Source organism: Varroa jacobsoni, unplaced genomic scaffold (genome assembly GCF_002532875.2).
Source record: "Varroa jacobsoni isolate VJ856 unplaced genomic scaffold, vjacob_1.0 scaffold_348, whole genome shotgun sequence".
Taxonomy (NCBI): domain Eukaryota; kingdom Metazoa; phylum Arthropoda; class Arachnida; order Mesostigmata; family Varroidae; genus Varroa; species Varroa jacobsoni.
Genome location: NW_019213250.1, coordinates 222018 through 232791, shown reverse-complemented (window position 1 = coordinate 232791; position 10774 = coordinate 222018). Strand labels below are relative to the sequence as shown.

The 10774-nt window shown below is 41.7% G+C and overlaps 1 long non-coding RNA gene across 1 annotated transcript in view; it reads right to left on the bottom strand.

Moving 5' to 3' along the window:
- Positions 1 to 6336: 6336 nt before the first annotated feature.
- Positions 6337 to 10774, bottom strand: part of LOC111259583 (uncharacterized) — a 6255-nt gene continuing 1817 nt past the window's right edge. The window contains exon 2 of the long non-coding RNA XR_002679712.2: positions 6337 to 6821. This is a non-coding gene — a long non-coding RNA (uncharacterized LOC111259583). The remainder of the gene's footprint in view (positions 6822 to 10774) is intronic.

The following is a 10774-nucleotide window of genomic DNA, read 5'->3' as shown; positions in this document are numbered from 1 at the left end:
ACGTTTACAATGTCGCAGTAAGGGAACGTCAACGCTGAACGTGATGGGCGCAATTCCGGTTGCGTCAGAATGTTTCTGTTTGCGTAGCTTCGTTTGGGTGAATCTGTCTATCCTATTCTTGGCTTTACTTGTATACTTGGGATGTTTATGTCGGATGGCCATAATAATAGCAATAGGTCAGTTCGTTGGTTTGTCGGACGTTAGAAAATAGGGCAGTTTTAACAGTAGGTAACGATTGTGGCGGTAGAGGCGAATGATCAGGTTGATCTATTTGCGTGGGCCGCGGTTTGTTGCGTACGCCAGTACAAGCCAGCTTCATGCGCACGGCAACACAACTACTGTAGCATCGAAACAGGCTTAACTGACCAAACTAATTCTGCCAAAATCCGGCACTAGCTAACAACAATATAGACCCTAAACGCCGCCCACGGACCAGTCAGCCAGTTGCTGTCCGTACGCTATCGTATAAACATTCTCGTCCTGGTAACTTTGCTCTGACAGGAGGGTCGGGCCAGTATTGAGTTTCGTCGAAGCCTACCACGCTTCGAGCTGCTGAAGCTTAGATGCCGCGATGGAATCAACCAGCTATTAAAAGGCCCTAGCTAGAAGCTCTCCTGCTGCTGTTGTTATTGACTGCCTCTTAGCCGGCACCACCGATCTCCCAATTTCGTTCCTACGAACAGACGGGGAGCGTGTAACAGCGACTGATGACTGCTTATCTTCGCAATGAGCTTAAATGGGAGAACACGCGAGACAGTGTGCGTTCACACTCTTCATTAAGCTTGACGTGACCTAAATGGGTGTTCGACCCGGAAACGAGCAACGGACGTACAATAACAAGAGAATGCCAATGGGCTGCCAGAAGGACAAAACGCAGGCAGCAACACCGGCCTTCATCATTGTCGTCAGCCGGCATGGGAGGTGTTAAAACAGAGGTACCAGCAACACAAGCACCAGTTGCTCGTGCAGCGGGAAGATCAAAACGAATCCCCGCGCGTTCTGGCATATAGCGCTTGGCCACGACCGTTGCAACTCTCTGGAGGACAACAGCATATAACGCAACAGTTTCCAGAGAGAGCAAGCAGGTAAAAGAACGGAAACAAGACAGAAATGCCTTAAGAGATAGAAGAACTGGAAATGGTCGGGGAGGTGCATGTGAAGACAACAGCCACGGTTGGGTTCAGAACGGAGGAAGAATGTAAAGTAAGATACCGCGTGGCGTTGTGGAGAAGTAAGCTCGAAGAGACAGCGAAGCTAAACGGATCGGAGAAGTATGTACAAACATTATTAAAAAGCAATAGAGGAGTTAGTGCAGAAATAGAAGTGGCGCCCAAAAGTTTTAGCGTAAGAAAAATGCAGACACAGCGATGGAAGACTGAATGGACTCATCATTTACTTTATGTATAAAGAAGGTGATGCATGAAGTAGAAACGGTATAATAATGATGATAACATAAGGCTCGATGAAACATCGACAAAGTCTTTTCAAAGTACGTGAGTGAAAAATAGAAATTCAAAAACAAATGGGGAGCATTTACACTCAGTTCGACCCAGAACGACATTCACATACTGCGTTTGGAATAACAGAGATTTTTTTCAACATTCAGGGTTTTTAAGCACATAACAATGATTGACTTGGCAATGTATAAGCATCCGAGTTAGACAAGAGAGCAGTATCAGATCGTGCACGTAAATTAGTATATAACCTCTTAACCTGTTGCTGACCTGTCAGAAATCAACTCAACATCGGCTCTCAATCAACTTGTACATAGATCTTGCGTACCTGGTAGCCCACGGTCTTGCTGATGATCTTGTTTCAAGATGGCAGATGATCACAGACAACAATTTACAATGTCCCACCGATACTTTACGAAGCCAAAAGTAACTAGCTTCTTGGCCACAACGTTAGACAATACCACGCCGCCCGTTGCACCCTTACGTCACATCCTTGTGACGTAGAAGCAAGTACCAGAAGAATCTGGCATCCGCCGTAATTGTTGTCGTACGATCAGCAAATTGGACATAGCGATCAGTCTCGCTATTATCAGTACTAGCCAGTTACCGGCAAGAGGTGAGCAAGCTTTTGACCGGCGATCTTCACTTGTAGGAGGTCGAGCTCGGGCGTTGTTTTTTCATTGCCTCTGAGGGTTCCTTTCAAAAAGTACCTTGGCTAGCAACAACCTCGAGAAGCCCCGAATGTGCACGTCCCTCTCCGTTGCCCACTAAGTCTGGGCCCTGGTTCACCTCGATTTTACACACCGCTGACTTAAGTCCAATATTCGTTAGCGTTCAAGCTGATTGTCCCAGCTTGAACGCTGTAACCCAGAGACGGCCATCGTGGTGGCAGCGGTGGTAAAACAGCGGAGCCGAAGTCAACTTAACCCCCTCCACCCCCAGACTAGTCTCAATCTATATTATCACAATCAAGTGAATTCCACTATTCGACCATTGGAGAAAGGACTCCGGCAAGTCAGAGATCAAAGGAGTCAACACTGTCCTACGGCTTGTAGAACGACACGTCTAGTGAGCGAGCAGAACGCCGCCGAAAACACTTCCTGTCCTGTCTGCGATTCAAACGCTGCGTGAGATGGAAAATGGGGCTTGTACGATAGTTGTTGTGCTGGTACACAGTTGTGTTTAGATAGTTGTTGTGCACAGTCGTGCTGGTATCTCGTATCGAAAATTCCCCCTGTTAGCTGGAGTTTCCATCGTTTTCTAAATTATTTGTAATCTCGTGAAGGTCAATATTAGCGACCAGTCAGATCGGTAGTTATTACTGTCAAATACATCTGCATGACCTAAGGCGGCTATACTAGCGAAATAGTATGACCTGCAATCCTGTATATGCGTTCGCAGGTAGAGAATTACCCTCAACACAACTGGTCGACGAGCACTCTAACTCTCCAAAGAAAACGCTCCAAAATGTATTATGAGCACGTCAGTGATGTCTGTATGGCGGCCGCCAGGTATATACTTGTTGTTAGTGTTTAGGTGGAGTATTTCTTTAGTGAATTCGTAGCCCAAGGTAAAACGGTATTCTTAAGAATATTGAAATCGAGTAGGTACAATTAATAAAATAATGCGTTCTGGTATATATACGTATGTTTCAGGTATTTACGCAAATTTCGTATAGGGAGTGATGATCTTAATTGATGAAATTCAATTATAAAGCGTTGCCTGCAACCACCGACGTAACCGCTGCTCCAGCAAGTGATTGTTTTTTATGTAAAACAAACTGTTAATCAAACTTAGATGTTATACACGGGTATGAAAAAATACGAACTCAGAGCAAACAAGCATGATGTTAATAAATAGGATTGTGGTTGAAACTGAACGCAGGCGTTCGACTATACGAGATAACAGGGAATCTGCTAGTGTGACGTGGACGGAGTGAGTCGCATGATAATCCATCTATATGCAAATGTATTGTAAAAATATAGATTTATTTGCCCCATATAGCATCGAGCATGTAAATTTCGCAATTTACATACCACCAAATTGAGGTATTTTCCTTTAAAAGGCAGAATTAATATCATGACGCATATGGCTTGGTCCGAATGACATATGGACCCCGAGTGTAGTGCCCGACGAAAGGTCGACGAAAGATTTCGTTCCACCAAGCCTAATACCGATTAACGCTTCTCTCCGTTAAGCTTTATACTGTTTTACGAACTGGTAGGAGAAGTGGTGTGTGTCTACAGATTAATTTAGCTCGCGATTTTGCCTTTACGCAATTCCAGATTCAGCTAATATCGCCTCGGTAACCGGAACTCAGGATAAAACCAGCACGCATTTCGATTCAATACCCATAGCAATCCTCTACAGTGATAACCTTTTAGCTTTGGCTTTCATTTATTGGCCTTCCGCAATTGGCCTAGCCTCCTTTTGTCCGCGTTCACTTCGTTTAATAATAGCCGTAACTTACTATGCAACAATCCGTTCGCTTTGGATTGGAGCTCCGAAGTAATCGAGAGCTACTTCCGACAAGCCCACTTCAACTTAACAAGTAGCTAATAATCATCTCGAACCCGCGGATAACCAAAGAAGTGTAGGATCCGTCCGAATATGCCAACTTTGGCTTTCTGGCCATCCCAGACCTACGAAAAGATATTTGAAATCATGAGCAACACAGGAAGGGTATTGAACTGAATCCTTCTCCAATTGCTCATCCGCTGAATTGTGGTAGAGGAAGGAGTCACAAACTTGATATGAAAACTAAATATTCAGTAAAAAGGATTAGTTGTTGCGTATTATCTCACCAGTAGCTGATTAGGATAGCTGAAACAGTGATTCAACAGGATTCTTGACCCGTATTCGTATCAGGGAGCTTTTTATTATAGGTTTTCCATGAGAAGCATTACAAACATAGAAGCTTAGAAAGGCACCTGTATACTCTGTATGAACTAGATCGGCGCCGGATCTGTAACAACGATGAAAGTTCTGTATCCATCTTAGGGACAGAAGTTCGTCAGTACAACGCCTTTTGGAGAAAAAAGGTCCTATCCCACTGACACCGTAGATGCTCTCACCTCCAAGGCCCATTATGTTCTAGTTTTCGGCATTTGCTATCTTTAATGACTAATGCCGATTGTGGTATGGCTCTAAACTATATTTTGAATATAAGCAATTGCCCTATCTCTCAAAAACATTTTGTTCTAGTATGAAAAGACGGCACTCTGAATCTCGCTAATCCGAAGTTGGTTTTAGTATTTACTTAATCAAATGTTAGTGTGACGGCAAGTTCTTACCATTTTTTTGGTAAGGTTCAAAAGTCGCTTTTGTGGGAACAACACCGAATCACTAATAGCCACTATCTAACATTCTCTGTCGTTCATGACCATTTGTTACCATTCTACCATTTGTTTGACGTCATTTGGCTAAAAAGAACCTTCAAACAATTCGCCAATTTCTTTAAAACGAAGCCCGTCTATTTTAGCGGCTTTGGTTTCGAAGAAGTTACCTAACTAGATTTCGAAATTGTTCCGCTTAGAATCGAAAAGTTCCGAGCTTATCTGGTTCGAAAAAAAGTGCAGGAAAAGTACTAATATGCATGCCAGAGGTCTGGAAAATTGAAAGGGTGCTGAAGAAGGTTCCATTAAGGCTCTTTTTGTAGGACGTTTTTCACAACTTTTGTGCTGCGCACTCTAACATCGTCGTAAAGTAGTACGATGGCAGCTTAAGTCTCCTCTAACGAATAGTTTAGCTGCAACTTTGTTATAAAAGTTTCTGATCAACAGTTCTACTTTCTTCATGCATTTTCTGACGTATCAGACCTTCATAGTTTAACTACACCCAGATCAGCGCCGTTGCATGGGTCACTACGTCTCTTTTTAGATAAAGATCTTGGTTAGGTGCAAGGTAAGGTTCTTTGCCCAGAGTCATCTATACTTTTTGATTTTCTATGTTAGCATAAAAACACTCAGCATAGACTTCTGTGATCATTCTATATAAAAATCTGTCATTGTAAGAGCGTGTTTTGCCAGATAAGCTGTTGCAAGCAACTCACATATGTCGTGGGCAGTTCCAAGCAAATTTCGACCCAACTTATGATTTGGAAGGAAGATTTTAGTGTTTGTAATGGAAGACAAGATAATTCAGATAATTTGTAATTGTTTACTATCAATCGATTCGACATATTGCACACACTTCCATAGAAATGTAAGGTTTTTAGGTCAAGTATTTCGAAGTAACTGAGGGCATCTGAGCAGTGCTGTTTTTCAGAACTACAATTAAAAATATAAAAAATTCCAACAGCCAGTTTCGGACTGTAGAAATTCACAACTTGCTTTTGAACGGAGCTAAAAGTTTTATTTCAATAAGAAAGATAAGTACCAGCTATACATCTCTAGCAATATCTTTATAGTAATTATAAAGGTTACCATGGAAGATAAAATCTATAATGGTACTGTTAGTTTTTTGAAGTAACTAACCTACCTATTCCTGAGTAAATTCCTTGGATTTCAAGGGTCCTCCTGGCTATTTTGGTGGCATGCAACGGGCGTCAAAAGCCGCATGGAACTTCAGTATTGTCATAGTACAAAATAACTTGTTTCGGTTATTTGCCAGTCCAAAGTACATTTGTGTCTTGACCCAGCTTGACAAGTTATGTTTCCTATTAGAAGGTACCTAAAAAGGTGAATTAGGCAGCTTTTTCGATATTTATAGCTTAATTGGGAAACGTAGGCAGTCAAAACGTGAAAAATGCAGTATTAAGATAACGCTCCAAATTTGTAGGGCTCTAAGTTCTAATCCAAGCATATAAATAATATTTGCAGCTAGTCTAATTCGAAGGTTGCAGAAGCTATTTGTGTATATATTCCAAAACATTTTTACCCAATCAAGACTCAAGCATGTGCGCTTTCCTTTATTAGCTGACTATTCCATTAGAAACTATATACATGATGCGTAATTGTACAGTTTACTAGATTGAACTAATAGTAGCATTATTACTTGCAAAAACACAAAAGTATCGTGAACAACAAAAAGTGACGGACATGACAAAGACCGTTAGACGAGGCTTGGTCCGTTGAGCGACCGACGGGGCACGTGGATAGCGCAGGCGTTTCGTGGGATCCTTGACAGGAAACGGATCCGAGGCAGGTAATTCGTTGAAGAGGAAGGATGGTCATCTATCATCGCGTCGATCGCTAAAACAGCGGCCAATAGCTCCCAATCGATAGGAGAAGAAAAACTGGCGGAGAGACCGGACGTATCTCATAACATCCTGTGGCCAGCAGCAGCCCACTGCACGAGCCAGTTGCCCAGGGGTGGCTAACCCCAAAGCGACCGCTCCCAGAGCCTCTTAGTCCGTCGCTGCAAACCCTACACCACAAACAGAACGAACAGAGTAGAATTCTTGCAGGATGACTAGGCTTCTTGCACGATAAGCATTGAATCTATCATAGTGCACTTCCCATGTGTTTACGAGGTCCATAGGCAGACATGTTATCTGCTAACCACTGCGGAGCTTTTCTTCTCCAGTGACAACATCGGTACGAAGTTTACCACTCCACTAGTACCGATACTGTCTGGCTGTTTCTACTAAAAAAAACAGAAAATTTCATAGCAGACTGGTAACCGGTGCGACCGGATAGCCATCAACCTGAAGGTGTCGTACACAAGTACCTGCCTTGACCCACTTCCTGTTTAATTCTACCATCAAATGATTTATCATTATTATTACTAGTAATTTTGTCATAATAAATGAGCATGTCATGAAGGGTTTTCTAGTGCGCACAATTTATTCTATAACAAGGGTTAGCTGCATTTGAGCTACCTTTAGTAAGACCTTTGAAAGAAGGTCGTCGTAGGAGAGTTGCCTGACCAGCATCGAATGTCATGCAGGCAGAGACGCGAATCTAATTTTTCTTCTCTTATTAAGGCCACTGCGCCAGGTTGCGCTAAGGACCCATTAACTGCGTTGGCATTGGATTCAGAGGTGATATTGGTGGAGGGCTGCTACTTTGATACATTATCGTAAGAAAACAGAAATAAGGTCGCGAGCCAGTAACGTATCTCTCGATTAGGCAATAAAGGTTTCAAAGTTTGCAGGTTTGCGATCTTACTTGTTGTATAAGATAAATATTATGCTCTATATGAATTTTAATGGCTAGGACGTGATGAGTATTACCAAAATAATAACTTTCATGTACGTGGTGTTAGAGGTGTCTCGAATAATTCGGACGGTTCAAAGTACGGGTTAGTTTTATTCGAATGCGCTTGCCTTACTGTATTTATTTAATGCATCCGAGTGGTCCTCTTGGCCCTAGGCATAGCGTTTGAGGCGTAAGGAAATCAACGGTAGCTTTTACCAACAGTCAACAACATTTACCAACGTAATTTGCCAACAGCTAAGCTAAATTTAACTCAAACGACTAAACATATTGTCAAAAAAGAAAAACAGTCTTTGAGGATTGATCGCCTAGTGGAGTCTCCGTCCACTTTGACGCGTAAAGCTTATTTGAAACTCCTCTAATAGACAGAACTCACGAGCAGATTTTCTGCTCCAGCGAGATCTCCAACCCAGAGGCACATATATCGATTAATCAATTCATCTGACCAGATCCGCTCAGGAATCAAGAAGGGTTATTCAAACTTATGTTTACGCATTTTACCAAAAATATCTTGGACGTTTCTATAAAAAAACAAAAAATAGCAAACCGCGGCTTTCGAGCTGTTCTATGGCGTAGATTCGGCGGCCGCCTCGGGTCATTCGGGAAGCAGTGTTATTGTATGTATTCGTGCTTTTTATATCATATTTAGTTATTGAAATATGGAAAATATTTTTAGATTTTGGGATCTTCTAGAATCATATAGAATCCGACGTTAAATAACAATAGGCATTATAAAAAAAAGATATAACTACACTGAAAAGGAAGGCACACATATAATAAATTAGTGTCGATGCTACTGCTGCTCTTTAGTTCGTTTCGAAGTGCTTGGGTACCTGCCTAAAAGAATCCTAAGAAAAATTAGTAAAAAAAAAAATAAATATACTAGCGAGAGCAGTGTGACCACTTACGTAAAGCACAACTTACGAGCTTTTGCTGCTTATATGTGTAAAGCCATTTTACACAATTCCGCGCATATTGCGGAATCCTAATATTTATATCTGAGTGTGCCATAAACGGCAAGAAAATCGGATAGGATCGTTCCCCATAAGAGATCTCTAAAATATAGCGTATATTGTTATACGTCAAAATATTTCTCCTGTTGGATTCCGATTGGAAAAACATGGAAATGTTACGGCGGAGTACGTAGATAAAAATAATCGTGACGAAAGCTTGTTGCGTTTATACAAACCTGTGTATGCACAGGTTTGTATAAACACACATTATGGCACATTATAGCTGGCATAGAAGTACGACTCGTGAAAATGTAGCGACCATATGGCTGCTTGCTAAGTGTATGTAGCTATTGATTCTTACTGTCATTATTTGCTATTGATGTCTAATAATTTGTTGTTTTGTTGAAAAACATACAAAATAAGCCGTCCAAACATGTCTGACATCGAATTAAGACTAGCATAACGTCTCTGCTTAAGACTGTAGCAGGATGTCTATTATTTTTTAGTGGCTAAACCTCAGCCGTCTGGAGTGCCCCACAACTTCTCGATTTCGGACTTTCTTCGAAGTCGTCTGCGGAAACCTTGAGGTACGCACGCCCTGGCTTCGTAGCTATGCACTTTTGTTCTGTTAACTTCAACTCATTTCCCCTTTACTGTATAGACGCCTACGTTAATATTTCTGTAGCAGAATAATATCTAAGTGATGCGGCCAACCACTCATCGAATTTGTTTGTAGATAACAACTACGTGTTTCATCTGCTTCATAGGGAACCTGCATACGTTATCAGTTATCTCCCACAGTGGCTCAATTTTCGACGTCCGACCAGCGATGCTTCTATCGAATGAACAACCGAAAAAAAAAACAGAGAAAATATTTCCATGCAAATTCGAAACAAACAAATTAGCCCGTAGTATTACACATAATGGGGCTAAATGTAAAAAAATAACCGTACATTGCGTTACTGCTGACATAATGGGGTGAAGGAAAAAAGCACTTTACTCTCCCGCCTTTTCAACTCAAAGTGTCTACCCTTGCCTACTGCCTGCACCAACGAGAAAATTACAGCGTCGAAACGCTGAGAATCAGAAAACGAGTTTGAAAAATCTGGCAACGACGAAAGGTCCCGAAATAGCGCCGCTCGATCTAGCCAACCCGTCTTCGACGAGAACCGTTCGTAGCCGTTAGGAAGCGTTTTATTGGCGTCGATGCCGCTTCAAGGAGTTATGTCAGAGGGTACAGATGTGAAGTCCGTGCAGACAGGTAGCATTGATGAAGTTCCATCTTTAGATAGACCTATAGATATCTCGTTTGCTGATGAGCTACCGCAAGAACCATTGCCGAAGATTTCTGAAGCGACGTTAATATCAAGATCAAGTAAAGAGTCACCCAGAGACTTATCCTCAAGTATCATAGAGCTGCCACGAGAGAGCCCGAAATCTCGAATTTCTCGGCTAATAAGGCAAAATACTTTAAAAAAAAATCATCGTCGAAAGAATCGGTGCTACGCGAAAGCCACATCGATTGCACTGGGTGGAAACGCATCGTCAAAGAGCCTTTCTGGCAATGTTAAATTATCAAAGGATCGCCGGCGAGCTAAAAGATAATTGGAAACATGTAATATTACTCAGTAGACGTGACTGGTTGCTAAATAATGTATTATTTAGATGCAGCCTTTAGTGCAAGAGAAGCGGTACGAACAAATACAAAAGAGATGATTAAGTCCCGGCACGAATACAGCGCAAGGTATCTTCCGAAGATAAATGAAAAAAATTGTCTTTATGCAGAGCTCCATACGTATGGTAACGCTAAGTAGTCTTTGTGTGCTAATGCGTGCGGAGTGCACTTCGGGTGCCTTTGTGTCCAAGGTGTTAAACTGCAAAGATTTCAAAGGCTCATTGCACATAGCCATAATATCGGGAGGATGAGGAAAGTCAGTTACTGCCGAAAACCGGGAAATGCCAAAAGTTTAAGAAAAATCGCTGAGGATTCTTAGTCGCTCACCAATTAAGACTCAACCAAAATACATGGCTGTGTTTACAAAACACGTCACCTTCGACATTATCGTTTCTATACAAGTGTAGAGGACTAGTTCGTTCTAATGACATGGTACATAGAAAAACAAATGTAACTTAGGGATGTGAGAACAGCAAGATCTAGTTAATGTCCTTATTAGATACTAGTAACCTGGAACTAAAATAGAATTTGAAT